This window comes from Cavia porcellus, unplaced genomic scaffold (assembly GCF_034190915.1).
Source record: "Cavia porcellus strain 051 isolate PalLab524CR breed Dunkin Hartley unplaced genomic scaffold, mCavPor4.1 scaffold_3, whole genome shotgun sequence".
In the NCBI taxonomy this organism is placed as follows: Eukaryota; Metazoa; Chordata; class Mammalia; order Rodentia; family Caviidae; genus Cavia; species Cavia porcellus.
Genome location: NW_026947486.1, coordinates 118,991,222 through 119,004,366, shown reverse-complemented (window position 1 = coordinate 119,004,366; position 13,145 = coordinate 118,991,222). Strand labels below are relative to the sequence as shown.

The following is a 13,145-nucleotide window of genomic DNA, read 5'->3' as shown; positions in this document are numbered from 1 at the left end:
TACGAACATCTTCCACCGTGGCTGGCACCTAGCATAAACGGTACTTTATCCTTTCTCAGCAACTACCCAAAGGTTGCTTGGATTCCTGGACATGCTCAGTGTTGAAGTAAATAGCCAAGAAGTGGCCTTTGAGTGAAGCTCTTAGGATAAGAACAGACAACTGAGGAAGGTTACTTCATATGATGGAAAGACTTTCATTGGGGCTGTCAAGATTTGTGTAGAAATGAGCTGGAATATTGTTGCAGGTACCTAAAGCAGCTGTCCAGCTGGATTTTGTGAAAATTGGAAGGAGGGAAATTAAAAGTTTTCAAAATTCAGTGTAACTCCGGCAGATTAGGACTTAGTGGCAACTTGTGCCAGTGGAACTAAAGGAAGTGGGAGTGGGGAGGGAGAGCGAGCACCATCACTGACACAGCACCAGGCGTTACCAGCTGGAGGTGTATGACAAAATCCCCCAGGTGCTTTCTCTTTGCACTGTGCAGCTTGACAATTTACCTGGTTGACTGGGTTTGTAGCTATGCACTCGGGCACTGGCAGCAAAGGGAGTGAACTCAAGGAAATCCCACAGCCGGCGTGGCTCACCACCGAGGAACTTAGGATGAGTCTGAGTTAAGCAGCTCAGCATATAGGACAGTTTGATACTTTTGTGGAACTTATAGCAGTCCCCTGTGAAATAGCCTGGAGCATGACCAAGAGGAATTACTTTCGGCAGCAAATCTATTTTTGACAAGGCGTTTCGTTATATCCCTCCTGCTGCTCTTGTATCACTCATGACATGCAATGCCTGGAAACTCAGAAGGAGTCCAGGAAGCCCGGGCTATGGGGCTGGGCTCCGCTACGAGCAGCTGCTCCTTTAATATTCCGTTTCTCTCAAGATCATTCGATGCAGAGTTATTTCGTATCTTGAGATGCCTTTTGTCTTAATTGCTTTCTTGTTGCTGGGACAAACTACGTGACACTCACAAGTTAAAAGAGAAAAGGTTTATTTTAGCTTAAAGTTGAGTGATTTCAGTCCACAGTGATGGACCAGAACCCATGGGAAACCAGACCAGAAAAGAGCTTTATTGGGCGGGAGTGGGGGTGGGGTAGACTGCCTTGTGGACCAAGATAGCTGCCAGTTTGGCCTGGGGAAAGGGTTTTTAAGGGTTGTTCTGGGGGGAGGGTCTCTGTGGGTGAACCAGGTATGGGCATCAGAGTGTGACACGGTCATCATCAGGTATCCTCCTAGACAGGACTGACTTTTGCGTTTGGAACAGTTCTGGGAAGTTTCTTTTCTTGCAACTCAAGTGTTAACAGGTGGACCACCTGGGAAGTTTCTTTTCTTACAATCCAAGCATGAACAGGCTCCGGGGGCAGGCTGGCCAGTCAGCTGGTTCCAAGGCAGGGCAGCATGGCAGAGGGGAATGGCAGAGGCAAAACAATTCATGACATGGCAAACAGGAAGCAGCTAGCAGAACAAGGGAATAGAAGGGAGATATATATCTTTAAGACCACACCCACAGTGAGGCTCCTCCTTCTCCCAGGCTTCATCGTCCAATATCATACTTGTGGTAACCCATCAATGGACTAATCCAACGTTACACACCCACACTCATGATCTAGTATCACCTCTCTAAAGCTCCACCTATGAGCTCATGAGCCTTTGGGGGATATCTAGATATAAGTTATAACACCTTTCCTATATGGAAGAACCTTCTATATTTTCTCTTTTCACATTTACTAAGTGCTTGCTTTGAAACAGCCACTCCTGATTTTGCTGGTTCAACACAAGGGGTGATCCAGTATACTAAACTCTGTTGTTTGTCTGCTCAGAAATCTCTAAATCTCATTTGTTGACTTTTGATGTTATTTCTTATGCAGTTGGGTTCTGTTCAGAAAGTTGTTGCTATGCCTAGACTGCAGGAGTTACTCTATTGTAAAAAAGAGTATGTTTGAGTCATTTGTAGAAAATTGGTACATCTTGAGACCATAATGTTAAGTGAAATAAATCATACACACAAGCTCAAATATCACATGATTGTTCTTATATGTAAATCCCAAAAATATAAATAAATGAAAGAGCAAAATAAAAGGTAGATAACAAGAAACAAAGCATAAGTCTTTTGCAAATGAGAAGGAGACCAAGAGCTAGAGAGGGAAAAGGGACATAAAAAGAATTAAGATGCATTGTGTATAGGTGCCAACCCTCCACAATGAATGTGATTATTATGTACTAATATAAGTGAAGTTAAACAAATGAAAAAAATCTCTGTTCCTAGTGCCTAAAAGTAAAGCTGTGGGTTACAGTCTTGATCCTAGAGGTTATCTGATACTTCTTCTTCCCTAGACCTTTGATGATTTTGGACCAGTATTTCCAGTGTAGCTTTTGACAGTTTGTTTTGTTCACTGCCTTATAAATCAATACAAAGTTGTATAATTTATAATTGGCACTCAATAAATATTGGATGAATGAAGACAGACAAAAAACAAAAAAATTGATCATCTAATCTACCACGTCACAGCTCCCTGGAAGGATCCAGTTTTATCTGCAGTCCTTGGTCATTAATCATAAGAAAATATGCCCAGTCTAATTGAAACAGGAAAAATGCAAATTAAAACTGCACTGCAATATCATTTTCCACTATTAGGTTGAGAAGGGTAATATTGTTTGATAGCATACCCCCTTTGCAAAGGCTTGGAGGAGCTCGCGTTGTCACATGTGGGAATGTGAACTATACAACCTCAGAGGGCAATTTCCATCAAAATAAAATTTATATGCACCCTTTGATGTATGTCTAGGAACTTTCGAGCATCCTCTGTATTACTCTAGCCCATTAATGGTGAAGCTTTTAGAGACAAGCACCCAAATTGGAACCCAAAATTCACTTATTCCTAACAAAGTGTCAACACTGCAATCAAACCTGAATAGTGACATTTTAGTTTCGAAAACACAACTCATACCTAACTTAACGTCTTTTGTCTTAAAAGAGAAACACAATAACAAGAGTGCCATAGGTTCACCACCGCTGCTCTAGGCCTTTCCCATTCCAACTCTCGGAATACTGGCTCTGTTCTCTCCACGAGTGTCCAGCATCTCACCCGGATACCTAACTCTCAGTGATGACGCCTGCTTGTCACTTCACTGAGAAAAAAGAGGTAATCAAAGGAGGACACCTACTTTCTACCGACATCCTTCCTACATCTGCATTTGTTTCTGGGAACTTTCTTCTGATTGGCTGTAATCTCTCTTCTCTTTAAAACAGGATGATGGCTTCCCCTGTCCTTTCCTCTCACAGAATGTTTCCTGTACTGACTGTTTTCAGTTCTTTTCCCGATGCCTGGTCAACTGCCTCCCTTCAGACTCTCTCTCACCATGCCACTCTAACAGTTCTTGTCAAGCACACTAGTCACCTTCGGGTAGCCAGATCAGAAGAACAACTCCTAGTCCATTTTGAATTTGATCCATCTACTTTACCTGGCATGGTGGATTGCTCCTTCTTCCTTGAAAAGCTGTCTTCACTTGGTGCCTATGTGGGAGAGCCCATCCCCCAATTCTCTTCTTATCTGACTCCTTTCCTGATTCCCCATTTTCTTCCCGACTTCTAAATGTTGCCCGTCCTCTGCTCAGTCTCTTGACATCATCTGTATTCATTCTCACTCAACCAATCCCAAGGCTTCAATAATATATATGTTGATGACTTTCAAATTAAATTTAGCTGATACTTCTGCCACAAACCCTAGACTTGTAAATCCAACTGCCTACTTGACATTTCCATTTTAATGCATAACATTCAGGGAATGCTATAATTCTTGCTTTGAAAACATGAACTTGTTCCAACACAACTGATATATTAGGAAACAATTTGACTGTAATGCAAATCTCACATATGCACAATTTTGTTAAAGAAAAACACTAGGGAAAGTACAGAAAACTTCTGCTGGGCAGAACCATATAGGAGTGTACAAAACACACATTTGCTCAACCCAGCCCTCGAACACTTACTGGATCCCTAGGTTCACCACATGCGTTAGGAACCACACCCAGTCACACCCGGCTGTCCAGAGTTCCCTCTACTTCCAGGCCATCTTCTTTCTTTCTTTTCATGGTAACCCATGAGCTGAAGCCCATTTCATGCCCAATTCCAGAAGCAAAATTCCTCTCTTCTCTTCTCCTTGTCCCTCTCCATCTTCCTCTCCCTCTTCTGTCTCCTGGGCACTGAGTATGGGACCCAGGCCACCACACTGAGCCACATCCCCAACCCTTTTGAGATGGGGCCCAGCTGTCCCTAAGTTGTCCAGGCTGAGCTTGAAGTTCCTTCAGCAGCCTCGCAGAGTGCTAGAATTACAGGCATCTTCCTATCTTTTTCATGGTAAGATGCAGCATCTATTGTATTTACATATTTCTTAACAGCTTGATGGCTCTAAACCGCTACTAAAAACACATTTTATACCAAAAATAGATTTCTAAAATTTTTATGTGTCACCAATGAAAGTTTTGATAGCCCCTAACATTATTTTCCTCTAATCCTTTGATTTTTATTGCATGATTTTGCATAGCACAGTGATTTTTTAAGAACATGTCTGTCATATTATAGCAGGACTTGTCATATTATAGCAGGACTATAGCAAGATTGTATGAAAAACTGAAATTATTTCCTTACCCCCAATCACCGCCTTACATGATGCTCCATCCTCCCAATGTAGCATCCATGTTTCTAGTTACTGAGCTCTACAACCTTGCAGTCATTTTTGGTTTTTGTCTCATTTAGCACATCCATGCAATCATTGAACCCTTCAGTGCATATCAAACTTCTTGACAATTTTTTCTTTTTCTCCACTACTATCACAGTTCAAGCCACCATCATTTCTCACTTGGATTATTGCAGTTGTTTGCTAAACGCTTGCTTTTGGGCTTTACTTTCTTGTTCACAGCCTCTGCACTTGGTGTCCCCTCTGTCCGGACTCACCTTCCCTCCAGTTATTTGTATGGGCTTACTCCTTTTGTTTTTTGTTTTTTTTTTGTGTGTGTGTCCCTGCTTGGATGTTAATTGTTCATCAGGAACATATTTCAGACTTATGTATATGCTTTATTTATTTATCATCTATTTTATCATTAGATTATCAGCCCTAAAACAGCAGTTACTTTTCCCCTTGCTGTATCTCCAATCCTAGCCATTACATGGCACAACGGTTAAGTGATCAATGGATGTTCTGGAATGAATGAGCAAAAAACACAATAGATAAAACACCTCAGTTTCTCCCAGCCCAAGAGTTATAGGTTTGTGTGTCTGGAGCCTGATCTCTGCATCTGACCTGGCCTGAGCCTTAAGGTTGGCCCCTGGGATTAAAGTCACAATATGGGGGTTTCTGGGAGGCCTTGGGGAATTTTCATCTCACTTCTTCGCACAAGTTCAGCTGAGTTAGAGGCTGCTGGTTTGTGTTTCTATGAATTCACATGAATGAATGACCAGCTACCAGATCTCTTCATTCTTTCCATGATCCCAATAAGATTACCCAGTATGGCAAGATCCGAACCTTTACAGGGCTGGGGCGACCTTCTCAACCTTCATTTCCCTAAACACTTTAGTTTTCCCTAAATATGCCTTTTTATTCATTTTGTTCCTGGAGTTCCAGCCCTCACTTACTTTCAATCTATTGCTTTTCCTCATTTTTCACTGAGGAGTCAGATAAAACACACAAACAAGAGCCACTCTGTTGGAAGTACTTTACCAACCCCCAGGAAAACTATTCTGTTCCTCACCACTTGTCAGTTAACTATGTCTTATTCCTGCTTTCGTTCCCTAGTGTACACACACACACATACACACACACACTCACACACACAAACACATAGATGGCTGGGCCGCAGACAATTTTGCACATTAATTCAGGAGTCTCAAGAACCCATTGAAATCTAGGTGTGGCGGTGCACACCTGTAATCCCAGCACTCAGGAGGTTAAGGAAGGAGGATCCCTACAAATTCAAGGTCAGCCTGGGCTACATTGTAAGTTCAAGGCCAAGCTGAACTACATAGCAGGGCCCTGTCTCACAAACAAAGGCAGTGATTTTTCTGTGTATGGTATATCTTAAAACATTCAACATACGATGCAGCGTTCCAATCTGAATTTTCTTTTGCATTGTTGTCTTTCTTTGAGCAATATACTTTATACTATCATGTTGGTCTTTCTTTTTTTCTGTGGGTGTTATGATTTCAATAAAACATCTACCCACTAAATATAATGGTGAAAACACCAGTGATAGATGTCCTGGTTGGTGTTTCACTATCCGAAATTTTCAATTTATTTGGTCTATTATACCTAATCTAAATTATAAATGACATTTGAATCCCCTTGTTTTGAATATATAACAAATGAGTTTCATATTGTTTGGTCCGGAAGGTGCATAAATATTTTATAATAATGTATTTTCCTGGGTTTTTGATTAGAAGTTGGTCAACTCTGTAAGCACCACCCTAGAATTATTATAGTCATTGACCACTATTGGAAATTTTTAGTTTCGTTTCTTCTTTCAAATTCTGTCATTCCTGTATTAAGAATAGTTGACAATAAGGTGATGTCTTTTTTGTCTTTCTGTTTCGTTTCTCTCCCCTTTCGCTTTTCCTCTCTGATCTGCTAATGTTTCTCCCTTTTTCAGTTTTCTTCTTTGGCAGATCTTTTGGTGCTCAGCCCTGTTCAGTCTCAGTGACTTAAATGTGTCCACTCTGTGTTGCAAAAGAACATCCCCGAGTTCGCGAGAAGCATAAAGATTATACCTAATGTACTTACAGTAAGAGTTTTTATAAACTGTAGCACAAGATTTTGGGTTATGTTTTATAAATAAAGTAAATATGAATTAGTAAAAGAAGTTTGTGCCACTTTATTTATTTTTTCAGTACTGGAGATTGAGCTCAGGGCATTCACATTGAACTACATCACCAGCCCTTGAATTTAGTGCTCCTCCAGCTTTATCTTCCTAGACTGCTGGGGTTGCAGATGTGCACCACTACACCTGGCTCTCTCTTTGTGAAATTTCGAGACAAGATCTGGATAACTTGACCAGGCTCACATTAAAGTTGCAATCTTCTTGCTTCAGCTTTCTGAATAGCTAGACTTGCAGGTGCGAGCTGCCATACACTAGGGTATTTTCCCCAGTGCTTTATTAGTTAAAAAAAATTAAGCATTTAATCTTAGATGAGGAAACTGAGACTCTGGAAAATTAGAATTAAATTTTCATGACCAATAGTTAACAGAGTTGGGTTTTGTCCCCAGGGATCTTGATCCAGATACCATCATAACTATAGGGGTCTCATTACTGCAGAAAGAGCACCCCTGTAGCTGGGACTCAGAAAACCTAGGTTCTAGTCCCACTGTGCTATTTTTTGTTGTTGTGTGATCTTGGGAGAAGTCTCCTGGCTGTCTCAGAACTTTGGTTTTCCCATTTGTAAAACAAAAGCAGGAAGACAAAATTAAACTCCCATGGAGAAGCAGAGGAGGGATTGAGACTTTCCTCTCACAAGAACTACTTGTGTGTGTGTCACTGTCAAGTGTATGCATAGCATGAAGGAGACCATAATTGATATCGTGACTGATCCCCTCATACCCAGAGATTCCCATAGTAGTCTTTCTATCTCTGTGCTTATAGTATGCTACATGCAATGCAAAACCTAATGTGACTTGTTTAAAATGTTTTATTTAAGGCAGTATTCAAAATATAATCAATTCTCAAGAAATATATGGAAAGAATTTATTCTCCCAATCTCACTGAAGTCCAGAGAAACTCAGAATATTTAATCAACTTGGAAAACCCCTCACATAGTTCATTCTGCCTGAAAGCGCTCTTTCTTTCTTTCTTATTGGCCTTTCTATCTCTCATTTACTCAACAGATCTCAAAATAAATGTCACATCCTTTGGGAAATCTTTCTGGATTCACTCTCTAGATTATTTTGGGACTTTCAATATGGACTTCCAAACTCCACTGGATCACGACACTTCACTTCTTTTTTTGGAAAAAGTAAATACATACTTAATTGAATATTTTGATAGCAAAGTCCCTAATGCGTGTTGAAAAATATCATCAGTGGGGGAGACTTTAAGGAAAAAAAGCACTGAAGCAAAATTGATGCACAATGAATTGTATGTATTTATATAACATTTGAGACATTTTGACTAAATGGAAGACATCCTCATACTCACATGAAGAAACATATCCATCACCTTCAAATGTTCCCTTGTTCCCGTTTGTAATCTTCCCCACCCATCTGACACTCTTCACCCACCTCCATGTGACCATTTATTTGCTTTGTGTCACTATGCATTGATTTGCATATACAAATATGACTGTGGCACATTGACTTTTTAAAATTAGGTTCTTTCACACAGCAAAATTATTTTGCTTTATTTTTAATGAACACATAACTGTACCTATTTATGGGGTACATTGTCATATTTTGATACGTGTCTATCTTGTTCAGTGATCCAATTAGAGCAATTAGTACATCCATCACCTCATATATTTTCATTTTTGAAGAGAGAACACTCAAAATTCTCCCTTGTAACTATTTTGAAATGTAAATCATTGTTAACTCTGGTCATTCTTCTCTGCAATGCAACACTGAAACTTATTCCTGCTTATAAGGAAGGTGTCCAGTGATCGACCCTTCCCTATACCCTTTCCCAATTTCTGTGGCCTCTGGTAAATACTATTCTACAATCTAATTCTCTTGTTTCAGATTTTACATGTGAGTGAGACGGTACAGTTATTGACCTTCTGTGCCTACCTTACTTTACATTACACAGTGTCCTTCATAAATGACAAGATGTCTTTCATTCCAGTGGCTGAATAGTATCCCATAATGTACGTATGCCATGTTTTCCTTATCTGTTTATCCACTGATAGACATCTTAGTAGATTTCATTTTTTAAAAATTTTATTTAAAGAAAGACTAAACAAAACAGGAAACAGGTAGAAATAATACATAATTTCAAAGAAAAAAATAAACAGTAAGAAATCACTAGTTGATAATTACAGACTGTCTTCTTACAAATAGTTATTCAAGATACTAAAGTGGAGCATATAAAGTGGGGATTCAAACGTGAGATTGCAATCAGTTTTGTTCAACTGTTCAACAAAACTTAGTAACATGGTTATCAATCCTATACACTTAAACATACATGCAGTTATGCATATCTTCAATTATTTTGAAATTGAATAAACCCAAGCAGGCTAATAATCACTCTGAACAAAAAATAATACTGTTGCTGGGTTTCACATTATGGAACTCCAGGATCAGCCCTGGGTACTTTAGTGTCTCTTTTTCTTCAAATTATCTATTCATTTCATCATGTGTCATAAAATCAGTTCTCATAAACTGTTATAGATTCTACACATGTATGACTCTTAACATGTATTTCTATTCCTTCTAAATTAGAGGGAGAAACAAAAAAGCAAGACAAAGCAAAACAAATTCCTATAACACATGAAATGAAGAAGACATATAAGACCGTTGCACAAGGAGTTCTACCATAGTTTCTGTGTTGTCTCTTGTTATCTTCAATAGAATTGCCTATATCATCAGACATAGTATAATTGAATACATTAGTACATAACAGTATTAATAAAAACACAACTTTGTATATAGCATAAAACTTCAAAAACAGGCAGTTATCAAACCAGAATGTGTATCATAGAGTCTTGTCTTCTTCAGTGCAGTTGCCCACACTCTCAGACTTGATACTATCAATCATATCAGTTTTGAATAAAATCTTCTCTAACTCATTTCTGGTATGCTCATTTTTTTGCCATCAGTTGTCTGCTTATCTTCTTCATTCTGTTTTCTGCTCCATTCATTGAGGCCTGTCTGCCACTGTTCCTGGGATCCTAGCATTTTTCTCTCTCTCTAGAATGCCCTGCAGTATTCTCTGTGGAGTTGGACTGGTGGTTGAGAATTTCCCAAGTTCTTCTTTGTCTTGGAAGCATCTTGTTTCTCCATTAACTTCTAGAAACAGTTTAGCAGGGTATATCATTCTGGGATGGAGGTTATTTTTTTTTCAGGGCTTGGAATATTTCACTCCAGGCTCTTCTTGACTTGATGGTTTGTGTCAAGAAGTCTGCTGTTATTCTGATGGGACTTCCTCTATAGGTTATCTCTTTCTTGTCTCTAACAGTTTTTAATATTCTGTTCTTACATTGAATTTCTGGGATCTTGATTATTATATGCCTGGTTGTGGCTCTGTTTTGATTGTAGGTGGCAGGAGTTCTGTATGCCTCATTTATCATATCCTTTTCCTATGTTTGGGAAGTTTTCCTTAATTATTTCTGTGAATAGCCTTTGTAGTTCCTTTGTTTGTACCCCAGCTTCTTCATTCATATTCTTTATTCTCAAGTTATGGATCCTTTTGTCATCTTCTAGCCTTTGTATTGTTACTGCTTGTTTCCTTGTTATTTTTAAAAAGTTTTCCCTTTCATACTCCCACATTGCAAAATTGTCCTCCAGTTTGGATAATCAATCCTTAGTTTCTTTTAAGATGTTATGCCAGCTTTCAACAGAGTGTTTAGTTTCCTGGTAATCTCTTTGAACCTGCTTCATGTATTCTATGTTTTCTCTATTTTCTCCATCAAACAATTCTCCCCCTTCTTTTTGTTCTTCTGTCCCACAATCTGTTTTTTCTTGGGAGGTGCTTAGCATTTCTTTAACTATTCTATTCTATTTATATTTTGCTTTACTTGGTTAAATACTTCACTTTTGAACTCTTCTATGAGGTCCTGAATATATCTCTTTATGTCCACTGGTGCTGTGCCTGATATTGCATGTTTCCTGTGTTCATTCTCCTGTCCTGGGTCAACATTCTCAGGGTTGAGGCCTCGACTGTGGCCTTCACTGTATTACTTTGTGCTACCTCCCCTCCGGATCAGTCAAACTTCTGAGGCTTTACTGGGTTAGTGTGGTTAGTGTGTGCCACCACTGTAGGGACTTGATTTTGGATAACCTATTGGGTCTCAGCCAGGTCACTTGACCCAGGCCTAGCTCACTCCACCAATCCCGTTTGGGAAGGGAACTATTGACTGAAGTCACTTCTGCCCCTTGTACTTGCAGTCCTACCTGGTCCCAGAATGTCATCCGCTGGGGCCCCCCTATTTATGGAATGGCTCTACTCCCATCACTCACCACAGGTCAATGTAGGCTCCTCACCAACTCAGCTCTCTGTTCGGCTCAACAACCCTCAAACTCAATGTAACTGCGCCTCCAGTGAGTCGAAGCAGCAGGACCTTGGATGACTCGGCAAGTCATGGTGGGACCTCAGCAAGTCACAGCGGGACCTCAGCAAGTCGTGGCAGGACCTTGGAGGGTCAGCAAGTCACCTTAATTTCTTTTTTTTTAAATTGGTACCAGGGATTGAATTCACGACTGCCTGCTTGCAAGGCAGGTGCTTATGCTGCTGAGCTAAATCCACAGTCCCAAAACTTTATTTATTTATTTTTCTTTTTTCCAGTATCAGGGATCAAACTCACAACCTTGCACCTGCCAGGCAGGCTCTTATGCTGCTGAGCTAAATCCCTAGGCCCTATTGCCTTAATTTTTTTCTTGGGATGAGAGAATTCATTTCCCTCTGTTTGGGGCTCCCCACTTTGTATTATGTTGAATTCTAAGTTGACTATCTCAGGGAGCCTCCGTAGCCAGCTGTTATCTATCTGCCATCTTTGCTCCTCCACTGGAAGGTCTAGATTTCATTTCTTGGGTAACTTCATTAGTTCTCCAGCAAATACAAGAGTGCACACACCCCTTCAACATACAGATTCCATTTCCTTTAGCTATGAACAGTATCTAGTAATGGTATATAACTGGATCATAGGGTAGTTTTATTTTTAAATTTTTGAGAAACACACATACTTTTTTCTGCAATGGCTGTACTAATTTATATTCTCATCAACAGTGTATAAAATTTCCCCTTTCCATGTTGCTAGTCAGCATTTTTATCTTGTTGATAATATTCATTCTAATGGGTGAAAATGTATCTCATTGTAGTTTCCTTTGGAAAAATATATTTATTAGGTCTATTGCATAATTCTTTTTTTTAATTTTAAAGAGATTAAGACAAAACAGGACATAAAAAAGCAGATCAAAACAGAACAATGTAAGCAACACAGTACTTCATCAGAAAACAACTTGTAATTAATAGTAACTACCATAATGTCTCTTTCTTTGAAATAGTTAACTTCAAACACAAGACTATCAAGCATAACAATATAGTATAAAACCATTCAAGAGAATGAAAGTATTACAGGGCATTCAGAACCAAATAACAGAAAAATGAACAATGGCTACTCTATTATCTCATTTTCATAAAAATGTTGTTTATACTATCACACATAATACAATCCAATAAAATACAACATGAAAGAACCAATGGAAACAGAAGAACAAAAGCATGGTAGGACTTCAGAGTAAGATGATATTAAATCAGCACTTGGTATTATAATGACTTGTTTTCTTCAAAATAGCTGTTCATACTATCACAGATAATAAAATCCAACAAACTAGGATAAATCCATTCCAACTAATGAACGCAATCATTATAAGGCTTCAAAGCAATGTAATGGGGAATCATGATTACCATAAACTCTTGTGTATTCTTACTATTTCTTACAATAGGGAGATGATATGGTATTTATACATGTGAAGTTGATTTATTTTGCTTATGAGTATGGTCTCAAGTTGTGTCCATTTATTTATAAATATCTCAATGTGATCATTCTTTATAGCTGAGCAGTACTCCATTGTATAAAAATAACACAACTTTTTTACCCATTCCTCAGTTGGTGGATACCTAGGTTGTTTCCAATATCTGACTATTACAAATTGTGCCACTATAAACATGGGTGCACATATATCACTGTGGTATGATGTTTTCAGTTCTCCTAGGAATATGCCTAGAAGTGAAATAGCTGGGTCAAATGGGACTTCCAATCCCAGGTTTTTTGAGAAATCTCCAGACTGACCTCCACAATGGTTGCACCAGTCTACACTCCCACCAACAGTGCAAGGGAGTTCCTTTTTCCACACAGCATATCCAGCATTTGTTGTTGGTAGTTTTCTTGATTATGGTCATTCCTTCTGGAATGAGATGAATCTCAGTGTTGTTTTAATTTGCATTTCTCTAATGACCA

General features: G+C 39.0%; 1 protein-coding gene and 1 long non-coding RNA gene across 3 annotated transcripts in view; one reads left to right on the top strand and one right to left on the bottom strand.

The window, feature by feature from the left end:
- The window catches only part of Gabra3 (gamma-aminobutyric acid type A receptor subunit alpha3), a 393,665-nt gene that overhangs the window by 76,592 nt on the left and 303,928 nt on the right, over nucleotides 1–13,145 (top strand). The gene's annotated exons all lie outside the window — the stretch shown is intronic.
- On the bottom strand, nucleotides 967–3,589 carry LOC134475397 (uncharacterized). Its single transcript, XR_010046497.1, has 2 exons — nucleotides 3,455–3,589; nucleotides 967–1,447 (listed from the first exon to the last, which is right to left on the bottom strand). It is a non-coding gene; the product is annotated as an uncharacterized LOC134475397 (long non-coding RNA).